A 12215-nucleotide genomic window follows, 5' to 3' on the forward strand; every position below is an offset into this window, starting at 1 on the left:
ATGCCTACCTGAGTCTTGGGGTAGTTCACTGTGTTTCCTCAGGCTATAACCCCTGTGCTTTTTACTCCTACGCTGCATTCCTCAGAGAGTTCTTTTCTATCCTGGTATCAGCTGCCACAACCATACAAAAGATTTACAAATCTCTCCAAGCCTTCTTGGATCTAAGTCCTGTCTCCAAATGTTTATTTGTATTTAGATTATTCAATAAATTATTGAAATATTTTTCATGCAACTAGTATTTTGCAAAGGTAATCCTTCGAATTGACAGTAAAGGGAAGCTCAGCAGAGACTTTTAAAGAAAATGGACTTTGAAATGGGCCTTGAAGAATGGGCACTATTTTATTAGGCAGTGTGGAAAATGTTAGGAGGTCATAGAAAGATGCAAGAGTGGCATCAACATCTGCCCAGGGGCAGGACAAGTACATTGAACACAGTGAATACTCAGTTTGCTACCAGCTTGGGCACATGGCAGGGAGAATGGTATCTGGCAGGATATCAGGAAGTGTTTCGAGTAATTAATGGGAATAGTGTGAAATACAGATGGACCAGCAAATTATGGCCATTCAGTTGGCTATTCTGGGAAGCTTGAACAATTTTTGGTAAACTATAGTTAGTAAACATTTCTTTGAAGAAAACATTTCCATTTTATATGACATTTATATAAATGAAAGAGTTTGAAAGTTAGTGGAGTATAGTGAGCACAGGCACTATCATCTCTGTTAACTTATGTCTTCAGCTTCCTTTTTTAAAAAAATTAAGTTAATTTATTAAAATATTTTTATTGATGCACAATAATTTTGCATATTTATGGCAGACATGTGACATTTTGATACATGCATATAATATATGGTGATCAATCAGGATATTTAGGATATCCACCATTTCAATTACTTATTATTTCTTTGTGTTGAGATACTCCAAATCTTTTCTTCTGGTTGTTTTGAGATACACAATAAATGTTTGCTAACTATAGTCATGCTACTGTGCTATTGAACACCAGAACTTGCTCCTTCTATCTAACTCTGTGTTTGTGCTCATTTACCAACCTCTCTTCATCCCCTCCCCACCATCCCCAAGCCTCTACTCTCTACCTCGAAGAGTTCTACTTTAAACTTCCACATATGAATGAGTACATGTGATATTTGTCTTTCTATATCTGGCTTATTTCACTTATTATAATGACCTCTAATTCCATCTATGTTGCTGTAAATGGTATGATTTTTTTATGGCTAAATAGTATTCCCTTGTATATATCTATCTCATTTTCTTTATCCGTGCATCCATTGGTGGACCCTTAGGTTGATTCCATATCTTGGCTATTGTGAATGGTGCTGCAGTAAACATGGAGGTGCAGATATTCCTTTGATGTACCGCTTTCCTCTCCTTTGCATAAACACCCAGTAGTGGGATTGCCAGATTGTATGATAGTTCTCTTTTTAGTTTTTTTGAGAAAGCACCATATTATTGTTTATAATGCCCGTACCAATTTACATTCCCACCCCAAAAGTGTTCCCTTTTCTCTGCATCCTTGCCAGCATTTGTTATTTCTTGTCTTTTTGATAATAGCCATTCTAACTGGGGTGAGATGATATCTCGTTGTGGTTTTGATTTGCATTTCCCTGATGATTAGTGATGTTGAGCATTTTTTCAAATATCTCCTGGCCATTTGTCTGTCTTCTTTTGAGAAATCTCTCTTCATGTCCCCACTTTTTATTTGTTTGTGTTAGATTATTTGTTTTTTTGCTATTGAATTATTTGAGTTCCTTGTGTGTTCTGAGTATTAGCCCCTTGTCATCTTCAGTTTCTTTTTAGGTAAAATACCAATCATATTGAAACAGATTTTACATGCAAAAGAATAAGTCAGGAAAAATTCCTACTTACCATTTCAATGCCAGTTGTAAATGAATTAGTTAATAAAATATGAAGAAAATAATTATTGCTCATAGTTAATACTAATTCAATATGCCTCTTTTTTCTTGCTTACTTTTTTATTCCTTTCCCCCTATTCTTTCACAAGTCCTGAACATTTTCCCTTTGAAATAACTTTTGTAGAATTTCTTTCATGAATTTGGCTGCAAAATTCATCATCTCTTCTTTAAACTCCTAGAAATCATGCAGAAGCAATAACTGGAATTTTTTAAGGAAAGGAACCCATTTCAATGAATCTAGAAGCAGATCGAATCCTCAGACACCAATATGCATATAAGGGCTTCCAAAAGCAACTAGGAGGGAAGGAACCCATGTCAGTGTGGACAGCGGTGAAGAGAAGGAATGTGCAAAGTGGAGATAGACGCTGTGCATCAGATCTCAGAATACTGTCAGAGAATGAGGATCCTTGCCACCCCAAAATTAATATCATAATTTATATTTGCAAGCATGAGTATAGAACTAGGGTGAGAAAGGCTGCCTGGGTGACAGAGCAAGACTCTGTCTTGATTGAAAAAAGAGAGAGAGAGAGAGAAAGGAAGGGCGAGGAAGGTGTGGAGGGAGCATGCTGGATAGGAGGTGCTCGGTATGTATTCAGTATTCAGCAGTTGCAGGAAATGAGGGCAGCTGTCAGGTTTCAAAGCTGTGAGAACTTCAGGAGGGTCCTGACCACTGCTGTGTGATCCTCATAGAAGAGCTGTTTTGTGGGTGGCCCTTTCAGATTCCATGAGTTCCAAAGCAAGCGCTTCTAGCAATGCTGAGAAAGGTCAAGGCTGCAAACCACCCAGCTTATTACATTAACTAAAGTATTTTTCATTCACTTGGGTCCATAGTTTATCCACCCAATATAATAATGCAGCATTTACAATTGCATTTTGTTGTTGTTGTGAATAGAACACCCAGCAAAGTCAGCAGAAGAAAAAACATTTGTAGTTAATCTCTTGTGAGTGTTTAACTGCAAGGTTAAGGAGATGGCATAGTGTGGGCTTTGGAGTCATGAAGATCTAGGTTAGATAGGGTGGGGATTATCATTTAACCGTGATGCTGAATTTCTGCCCGATCTGCCTTTAATACCTGGCTCCTGGCTCTTGATTTGTCTGGTACCTGGTCTAGTTTACTTCATTTGGTTTCTGTGATGCCTGCTCTAAACAACATGCTCAGACTCTAGACTTTTCATCCACTTCAAAGTATTAGCTGTTCTGATTACAAACTAATCTTTTGTATCCAAACCTAAAAGGAGAATAACTAATGATAAAATAGGTTTGTGGAAGCTTTAAAGAATTCAGCCTTCTTGACTTAGCTATATGTCATAGGTTGGCATTATAACATGTACCGTATTGTACAGTGTGTTTAGGTTTAGGTCAAACAATGTCCTTTAAAAAAAAAGAAAAATCATTGCAGACAATATACACCTTCAATTACACAAGTATCCTTCTTAGAACAAAATTTTAAAGGGGGGGGGGTCTCTGACCTTAAATTGTTTATTTAATTTCATTTTAAGAGAAGAAGATAAGATCCCAGGTAAATTTAGGGGTAACATAAAATGTAGAGGGATGAAATTGTATGTTCCACTTCCAATGTTGAAGATGCAGAAAGGCATCACAAAAAGAAGTTGAACTATATTCTGCCCTTGATTTGAGAATTAAGAACTTCCAAAAGTTCAACGTGAGACAACCCTTATCCCCACTGTCTTAAGGATTGTGAGAGTAAACAAAGACCAGGCATTAATCTGTGAACTGGAGTGAGGCTGTGCCTGATTGCATATCTGGCACTGAGAACATGGCAGTAACCAAGGCGGCAGAGGGATGGGTACTCAGGTCCAGCAGGGTCTGTTCTGTACTCCTAGGGGAATGCTGGGTCATTTAAGTGCTTGGAAGAGAAGCCCATTCTCACTCCTTCCCACCTCATCACACTGATTTTCAAATATCTCCAAAACCTTCCTTATCAGCAGCAGTGGAGGCTGCAAACTCCACGGGAGAATTCTTCTCCTTTTCAATTTGGGTAGATGTAGTTAATGTACCTACTTAATAGTGAGCGAGAAAGAAGAAACAATCCTTTTCTGCTGCCCTCTTGCGTTCCACGTTCAGGCTTTCCAAAATGCCTCATCATCCTTCTTAACAATGGGGCACAGACTACATTTGACTGCGCTCCTCACTAGCTGTAATGTGTGAAACAGATCTTTCAGTTTAATTACCTTTTATTTTAAAAAATAAGAATGGAATTTACATATGATAGATAGAAAACCACATAGCAACGGGAGTGTAGGAAAACAAGCAGGTGTTAATAAATTTCCAAGAAACATTAATCTGTTTCTGCAAATACATCCTGCTGTTCATTTAAATGGAATGATACTCTATAAATTTACCACTTGAGTCACTCTCTGAGCTATCAAAATGTAATATATAACACCTTCGATGATCAAAGGGAAAGTAAGTTTAGAAATCCAATTTGTTTTTTTCACCATTTAAGCTCTTTATTTAACTTTTGCATTCCAGCCCTCATTTTAATCAAGCTTCGATTTTACTTGCTCACATTTCGTGTTGTAATGCAATTATAGGTATGCTTCAAAAGTTGGCCTGAAATGTTGCAATTGCCCAAAATAAAATTTCATTCTAAAACAAATATATACAAATAAGAAAAAATATCCTCTGTCACATCTGAAGATTTAAAATAACTTACAATTGTGCAATTCAAAATTGGAGAACATTGATGGAATCAGAGGTAACCTCGAAGAAACTGGGAATAGAGCTGTAATTTGTTGGAATAAAAATGAGAAAGAAGTAATGGATCTGTGTGGCATAAGTAGGCTTCCCCTGGTTATCATAACACATGGCCAATAGATGAATCCTGAGGTCAATAAGAAGGAAACTGCAGATGGAATTTATCATTGAAAGGGATTGGCAAAAACACCAAAGGAACTAAAGCTCCCCCAAATCATATGTGATTGGCTTTGGGGACATGGATGAGGGAATGGGCCAGGATGAGGTGAGGCAGTAGTAAAAGGGAGAAACTTGCTTTTCATTCCAAATCTTTTCGCCTTATTTGATGTTTCACCACATGCCTATATTACTTTAATAAAATATCAGAATAAATAAGAATAAAATAATCCATTGCTTTAAAGTACTTGATGTCCACATAATTAAAATTATTTTAACATTTTTATTTTAATGAATACATCATTGGGATTTTTATAGTCATTATCATCATGTATGGTCTGTGCTACTCAAATATGGTCCTTAAAATATGTTAATTTTATTCTCTGTTTGTTTGCTTTTGAGATAGGGTCTCGTCTGTCACCCAGGCTGGAGTATAGTGGTGCTATAACTACAGTCTCAACCTCCCCAGTTCAAGTGATCCTCCTACCTCAGCCTCCCACGTAGCTGGGACCACAGGAGCATGCCACCACACCCAGCTAATTTATTATTATTATTATTTTTATTATTATTATTATTATTATTTTGTAGAGACAGGGTCTCCTTATGTTTCCCAGGCTGACCTTGAACTCCTGGGCTCAAGCAGTCCTCCCACCTTGACCACCCAAAGTGTTGGGATTATAGCCATGAGCCACTGCACCCAGCCTTATTTCTGTTCTTAAGGGAAAGAATGGACACAGTCTCTCAGTCTAGAAGGAGAAGCTCTTTTTTTATTATAAGGAAAGCAGAGAGAAATGGTTTATATAGTGGCAGAAATGCCAAATCTGCTTAAAGTGTTCTGGTCTAAAATTAGGGACATGATAAATTAATAATAAAAATACAAAGGCAGGTAATAAGCTCAACTGACAGGTTTATCAGGCATCCCTGAGTGAAGATGAGTGCCAAGGAATAACAAGCAAGTAATGAAGGTTTAACCAGGAAGTAGCAAAAGCTGTTATCCCAGAAAGCTGAGATCAGGAAGCAGGTATTAGATAAAGTTTCAGGACAATGAAACCTCTGATGCGACAAGAAGTCACTCAGGTAAGTCAGTTCTTTTCTTATACATAATTTTATTGTGTTATATTTCAAAAGCACTTTCAGGTGTCTGACATCTCCAGTTCTCTGCCTTTCTTACCCAGTTTGATTATGCTGCTTAATTCACTATCCACAAGACAGTCCACTCTGCTTAGTGTGTGAGGACCTGACCCAAGGGCATCTATGCATTCCTGTCCTCAGGCATTTTCATTTTCATGGCTCTATTTGCAAATGGATCTATTGTTCACATGGGACAGAAGACAGTGGCAATTTTGAGATACTCAAAAGTCTCTGTGGCTTCTAATTCAGTTCTAATGCTTGGTGTTTGATGCAGTTTCCAAGGAGAGCTGTGACACAAGGGCATTAATCTACCTCATGACAGCATGGGGTTTTAATGCGTTTTCTGCATCCACAGAAAGAGCCTCCTATGGAGGTGGTGAAGGGAGTTACAGAGAAATCAATATCTTCATTTCACTGGGGCACTGACAATTTGTAGCAATGATATGAGGGATCACTGCACAGGGAGAGCTTGTTGGACAGAATCTAATGTACAGTACATATACTTCTGAAAATTGACACAAAGACTTGCTTCAAGAGTAAAAAAGAAAAACAACAAAAACAAGTGAGTGGGCTACATGGAGCCATTACCTTTCCAGAAATATGTAGATAGCCTGTTGTAACACCAACAACATGATTTCGGAGCAATGAAGGGTTCATTATAATTCTGTTCCTGGGAACAAAAATTAATTCCATAAAGCATGTAAAGGAGTCAATTGAAAATATGCTGGTCATACAGTGAAATCCCCAAATCAAAACTAAGATGACTGATAGGCTAATAAAGGCACAGACCAACATAGAAAACCATACCGTAAAGTGCCCAGGATCAAGCATAAGGCTATTCAGCCTTGTCAGTGAGGTTGGCCAAGGAAAGTGAGGCTACCTTCAGAGGTATTCTGGGATGGAGCATGAGTTAGTGTTTAACTAGACTGACCTCTTTAACCCTTTGTCAACCACAGATATTAAATTTGATGTTAAAACCAGTATTACTTGAAAATAATACTTAGTAGCCAACTATTGATTGCTATCCTTTTCTTTTTTTCTGGGTACTATTGCTTAGTTTACTCTGATTTCTGTGATATTCCAGAATTCTACGTACACTGCTGTAGTTAGCAGATATATATAAGACTATATCCTTATGTATCTGATACATTCCAAATAAATAATTAAGAAAGATATATAGATGCACACTTTTAAAGATGAATATTGATTGTTTTGGCATCTTCATAGCTTCCATTTGATCTGAATACATATATGAAAAAGCTTTTTTGTACCTTAAATTGATATACAATCTTGTTACCTATAGGTGTTATTTATCTTATTTTATATACTTATAAAAATAAAATGGGAATGGTTAACCTTTCAATACTTTCCATGAATTGTATTGTTTCTTTTTAAAATTCTGACAATCAATGTCAAACAATCTTTTAAAAAAGGTCCTTAGATTTGGGTGCTGTTAAGATTCTCTTTTCCTGAGTCATGAAGAAAGATCTTTTTACTTTGTTGCTCAGATATGGTGGCTATTTCTAAAGTAGGGTAGAGACAGGATGCATACAAGATGCAGATATTCAAGAAAATACAGTCTGCTGCAAAATTTCCCAAATGCGTATTCTGTGGAAAACTAGTCTCAAAAGAGTTCCATCATCAAATAAGTTTGGAAGATGCTGCATCTTATCTCCCTTCTTGGAGATTTATAGCACACTTCAGAATATTTAAAGCTTTGGTAAATTCTGCAGAAAAGGAACTGGTTTAACAAATCCCAGCATTTCTTAAACTTCTTTGACATTGAAACTTGTCTTTAAAAATTTATAAAATACCCCTTAACAACCTGCCTAATTGTGGAAAAATTAGAGTCTTACATGCTTTGCAAAATGATCTGCTACCCATAGGCAGAATACTCTGCACATAGACTGTTGAACTTAAACATGTATGATTATTTCTCTGTAATACCCATGGTAGGGTAGAAGCTACAATGTGAATCCGTCTATCACTCACCTGCCTTAATGGCTGCATCCATTTTCATTATCTTCTCCATTATTTCAAAAAAACTGCTCTGAAAAATAACCAACTAAATGGTCATTTGGCTTGTCAAATTAAGTGCTATATGAATGTAATAATAATAGCGACCATTAATTGAGCACCCACTGTATGTCAAGCAATGAAGCACTAAGTCAGACACTTAACATAAACTTTCCCTGTTTCACCAGCAGAGAAGAAATTGGTATCTTCATTTAAAAGGTGAGAAAACAGTCTTGGAGAAGTCATACATCTTGCCCAAATTCACTTGCTACTACAGGATCAGGGCAGCATTGCATAACAACCTTTCTTTTGTCTCCCAAGACCCTGCACTTTTCACTATATCATGCTGTCTCTCTAAATAACATGAATTCATCTAGTCCCAGCAAGATAATAAAATATGAAGTGATAAGAATAATGATGCCAATAATGGTAATTAATAACAATCAGAATGGTATTAAAACTCTACATATTGTCATTGTGTAAAATTTATGGAGGTGCAGTGTTTTAATATTATAGAGCCCACTCTCTTTTCTCCCACCCCCACATCCAATTAATCACTAGCTCTGGTTGATGTTTTTCTTTAATATATCTGCAATCCATCTACTGTCACTAATTTTTGTTCAAGTCACCATCTTTTCTGTTCTGGATCTTTAATACAACCAACACCTAACTGGTATCCTTGCCTTCCTTCAAGTTATTTTATGCACTGCAGCCACAGTGATCTTTCTAAAATACAGATCTGAGTACTTGCTATTGTTTTAAAACCTCCAAGACTTCCCACTGACAATAGGCTAAAAACTAAACTTAGAGGCTTCTAGGATCCCGCATTGACGTAGTTTGCACATATGTCCCCTCTAATTTTCATGTCAAATTATAATCCCCAGTGTTGGAGGTGGTGTCTAGTAGGAGGTGATTGGATCATGGCAGTGAATTTCTCATGAATGGTTTAGCACCATGCCCTTGGTGCTGTCCTTGTGATAGTGAGTTCGCACGAGATCTGGTCATTTAAAAGTGTGTGGCACCTCCCCTCTGCTCTTGCTCCTACTCTGACCATGTAATGTGCCTGTTCCTGCTTCACCTTCTACCATGAGTAAAAGCTCCCTGAGACCGCTCCAGAAGCTGAGCAGATGCTGGTCCCATGCTTCCTGTACAGCCTGCAGATCACGAGCCAATTAAACCTCTTTTCTTTATAAATTACCTAGCTGCAGGTATTTCTTTATATGAACACATGAATGACCTGATACACTCATCATCTGGCCCATGTTAGCTTTCCAGCTTCAAACTCCACACTCTCCTACCTTATTCTAAGCCCTTTCAACAGCAAACTACCAATTTCATTGATTCCAAGTTGCCCTCTGATTTCATTTCATATCTTCACACTTCTAAAATTAAGATGTGTTTTACCATCAATAATTTGTCACATTTAAGTGGCAGCGATTTTTGTTTCTTGTTGGTGTATAAAATGAAGGGCCCTGCAACAACTGGTAGCTTCAGAGATTCAGTGAGATGCTGCACTGCCATTTCCCTGATGTACCACCCTTTCTTATTTGGACAGACATTTCCGTAACTATTCTTTCTGCGTAAGGTGTTCTTTGAACTCTTCTTCACTTACTATTCCCAGTCTTAACTTTCCTGTGGGAAGGCTTTTCAAATTCTCCAAGTCTAATTTAAGGATGCCACTATTTGCCTGCATAGCATTACTTTATCACATTTGTGGATAGTGATTTTAAGGGATGCCCCATAACCCTTTGCTACCCCTTCCTTCCCTAATGTGAAAACTAATTCTCCTGTCCTGAGTTTGGGTTCTACTGAGTGACTTGCTTCTGAAGAATAGAATGTAGTAGAAGTCACTGTGTGCCATTTTCAAGATTTGGTCATAAAAAGACCTTGTGTGTTCATTCTTGCAATCTCTTGGATTGCTTTCTCTGGGGAAAGCTAGCTGCTGCGTCATGAAGAAATTCAAACACCTTCATGAAGAGTTCTCATGACAAGGATCCGAGGCTTCCAGCCAAGAGCTGTGTGAGGGCGCCATCTTGGAAACAGATTCTTAAGCTCCAGTCAAACTTTTAGATGACTGTAACCCTGGTCAACATCTTGCTTGCAATCTTAGGAGAGACCCTGAGCCAGACAACCTAGCTAAGTTACTCCCAAATTCTCTACCCACAGAAATTGTGAGATGATAAATGAATGTTATTTTTAGCCACTAAGTTTGGGGTGGTTTGAAACACAGCAAGATATAACTAATATAACACTGAATTGAAATTGTTTCTTTTCTTGTCTGCACCTTCTTTTGGACTGAAATCGCCTGGAGGATAGGCCCTGCATGCTGCTTAGGTTATCTTTCCAGTGCTAAATGTACAATTCGGCATGTATTGTGGATTCAAAAAGTTGTGCTGATGTATACAGGTGGAAGAATCATATCTCATCCAGTACTTCAATTTAGACAGCAAATCATCCCTCTTCTTCCCAAGCAAGTATTTGCAGGACTTTTATATTCGTGAGAATTTATTCATTTATTTATGGTACAAGGAAGGAAGGAATAGGGTTTTCTTAATTCCAATGTTTTATTTTCCCTACAATAGTCAGAATGATCATTTAAAGCTGTTATGCTATCTGCTGAAAAATTTTCGGTGTTTTTTCATTGCACTTAGAATAAGATTTAACTTTCTTCCTGTAGACTACAAAACTCTCCAAGACCTAGCTTCTCTCTACCTTTCTGACCTTACTTCTCACTACTCTCCTAAGATTTTAGTCTTCTGTTTCCTCAAAGACACCAAGCTATTTCCTCTTCAAAGCCTTTATACTCATTCTTTCCTTGGCCTGAAGTTTTCCACTTGCCTATCTTTGCAAAAATGATATGTTTTACATAAATCGGATTTATAGATTGCCGATTCCTCAAAAGAGACCCATCTAAGTTTCCCCTTTACCTCACTAGTTACTAACATCCCCAATACCCTGATATATTTTCTTCCTATCAGAAATTATTCTCTTTATTTGTTCATGTGTTTGGTTTCCCTACCCTCTCTTAACTAGAATTGAGCCCAATGAGGGGAGAAACCTTGACTTTCCAGTTGACCACTGTGTCTCTCGACACACGGCACATGGTGAGCACTAAACAAGAATCATTTTCTGGGTGAATGAATACATGAAAGGGTGAAGAATGAATGAAAGAAAAGTAGTACATGGGAGAGACAGAGAGGTGCCAGGGATGTCCAGCATCATGTTTCCTGTCTATATGTTCTCTCTTACTTTATTGGAGATGCTATTAAGAGAGAGGTCAGAATTAAAAGAGGAAATTTACATTTGACATACCTGGTGAGACTTGGCTCAAGCAGAGGTGCATCACGGCACAGGTGAAACGGTGTGATGAGAGGCATTGAAGGCCATTACTTCATTCACAGGAATCTCAGCAAGGCTCTGCACTTCAAAGAAGGCAGTTCTGGAAACAGCAGACACAGCTCCTTTGGAAAGAATATCTGCCACCCAAGGATGGTCTCTGCCTATGGAGGCAAAAATGAGTGTCTTCAGAGCCCATCAGTGGCAGTGGAATTAATGAAGAAAGCAATGGCAGGAAAAGTTGAATAAAGCAGACCCTTCATGGTAAATCTGGTTGGTAAATTGCCTGTAACCACATGTGGGAGAATCACTGGAGGAATCCCAGTTACATTTGGTCAGAGTGTGGGGAGGGGAACCTTCTCAGGCAAGAAAGTAGAGGTCCTATTTTAGGAAAAAAAAATAAAGATCAGAAACCTGTTTTCAAGTTTTTTTCATACTCTGACAAAATCAGAAACTGCTGTTCCCATAGAACAGGAACAAGAGTGCTGAATTTCAAATCAGAAAACCTGAGATTTAGTAGTAGCTCCTTCATAGTCCAGCTGTGTCACTGGGGCAATTCACATAGTCTTTGTACTTTCTGTTTCCTCGTTTAAAATATAAGAATAATGATATCTACATCTACTGAAGGGTGTTGTGAGGATCAAATGAGATAAAATTTGAAAATACATATGACATCTTTGAAAAATATAACTTGCCATACATTATTAGTTATTTATGACTGTAACATTTGGAATAGTCTGCCTTGCTTATAAAGATGCCTTTTGACTCTTTAATGCTTCTCTTATTTACATGCCTGGCAATCTCAGGAGCCATATTTGTTCTGGATCCTACCCCCTTGACCAAAGTTATTGGATTAGAAGTCCAATAACTTTGTTTGACCTAAGCTCAAACAATCAAACTCTTTTTCCAGGCATTTTCAAATTGGGATGA

General features: G+C 37.7%; 1 non-coding gene across 1 annotated transcript in view; it reads left to right on the top strand.

The window, feature by feature from the left end:
- The window catches only part of LINC02906 (long intergenic non-protein coding RNA 2906), a 34776-nt gene extending 22804 nt beyond the window's left edge, over positions 1-11972 (top strand). The window contains exons 2-3 of the transcript XR_011606485.1: positions 10983-11053; positions 11303-11972. This is a non-coding gene — a transcript (long intergenic non-protein coding RNA 2906). The remainder of the gene's footprint in view (positions 1-10982; positions 11054-11302) is intronic.
- The last annotated feature ends 243 nt before the right edge of the window (positions 11973-12215 follow it).

Source organism: Macaca nemestrina, chromosome 8 (genome assembly GCF_043159975.1).
Source record: "Macaca nemestrina isolate mMacNem1 chromosome 8, mMacNem.hap1, whole genome shotgun sequence".
NCBI lineage: Eukaryota > Metazoa > Chordata > Mammalia > Primates > Cercopithecidae > Macaca > Macaca nemestrina.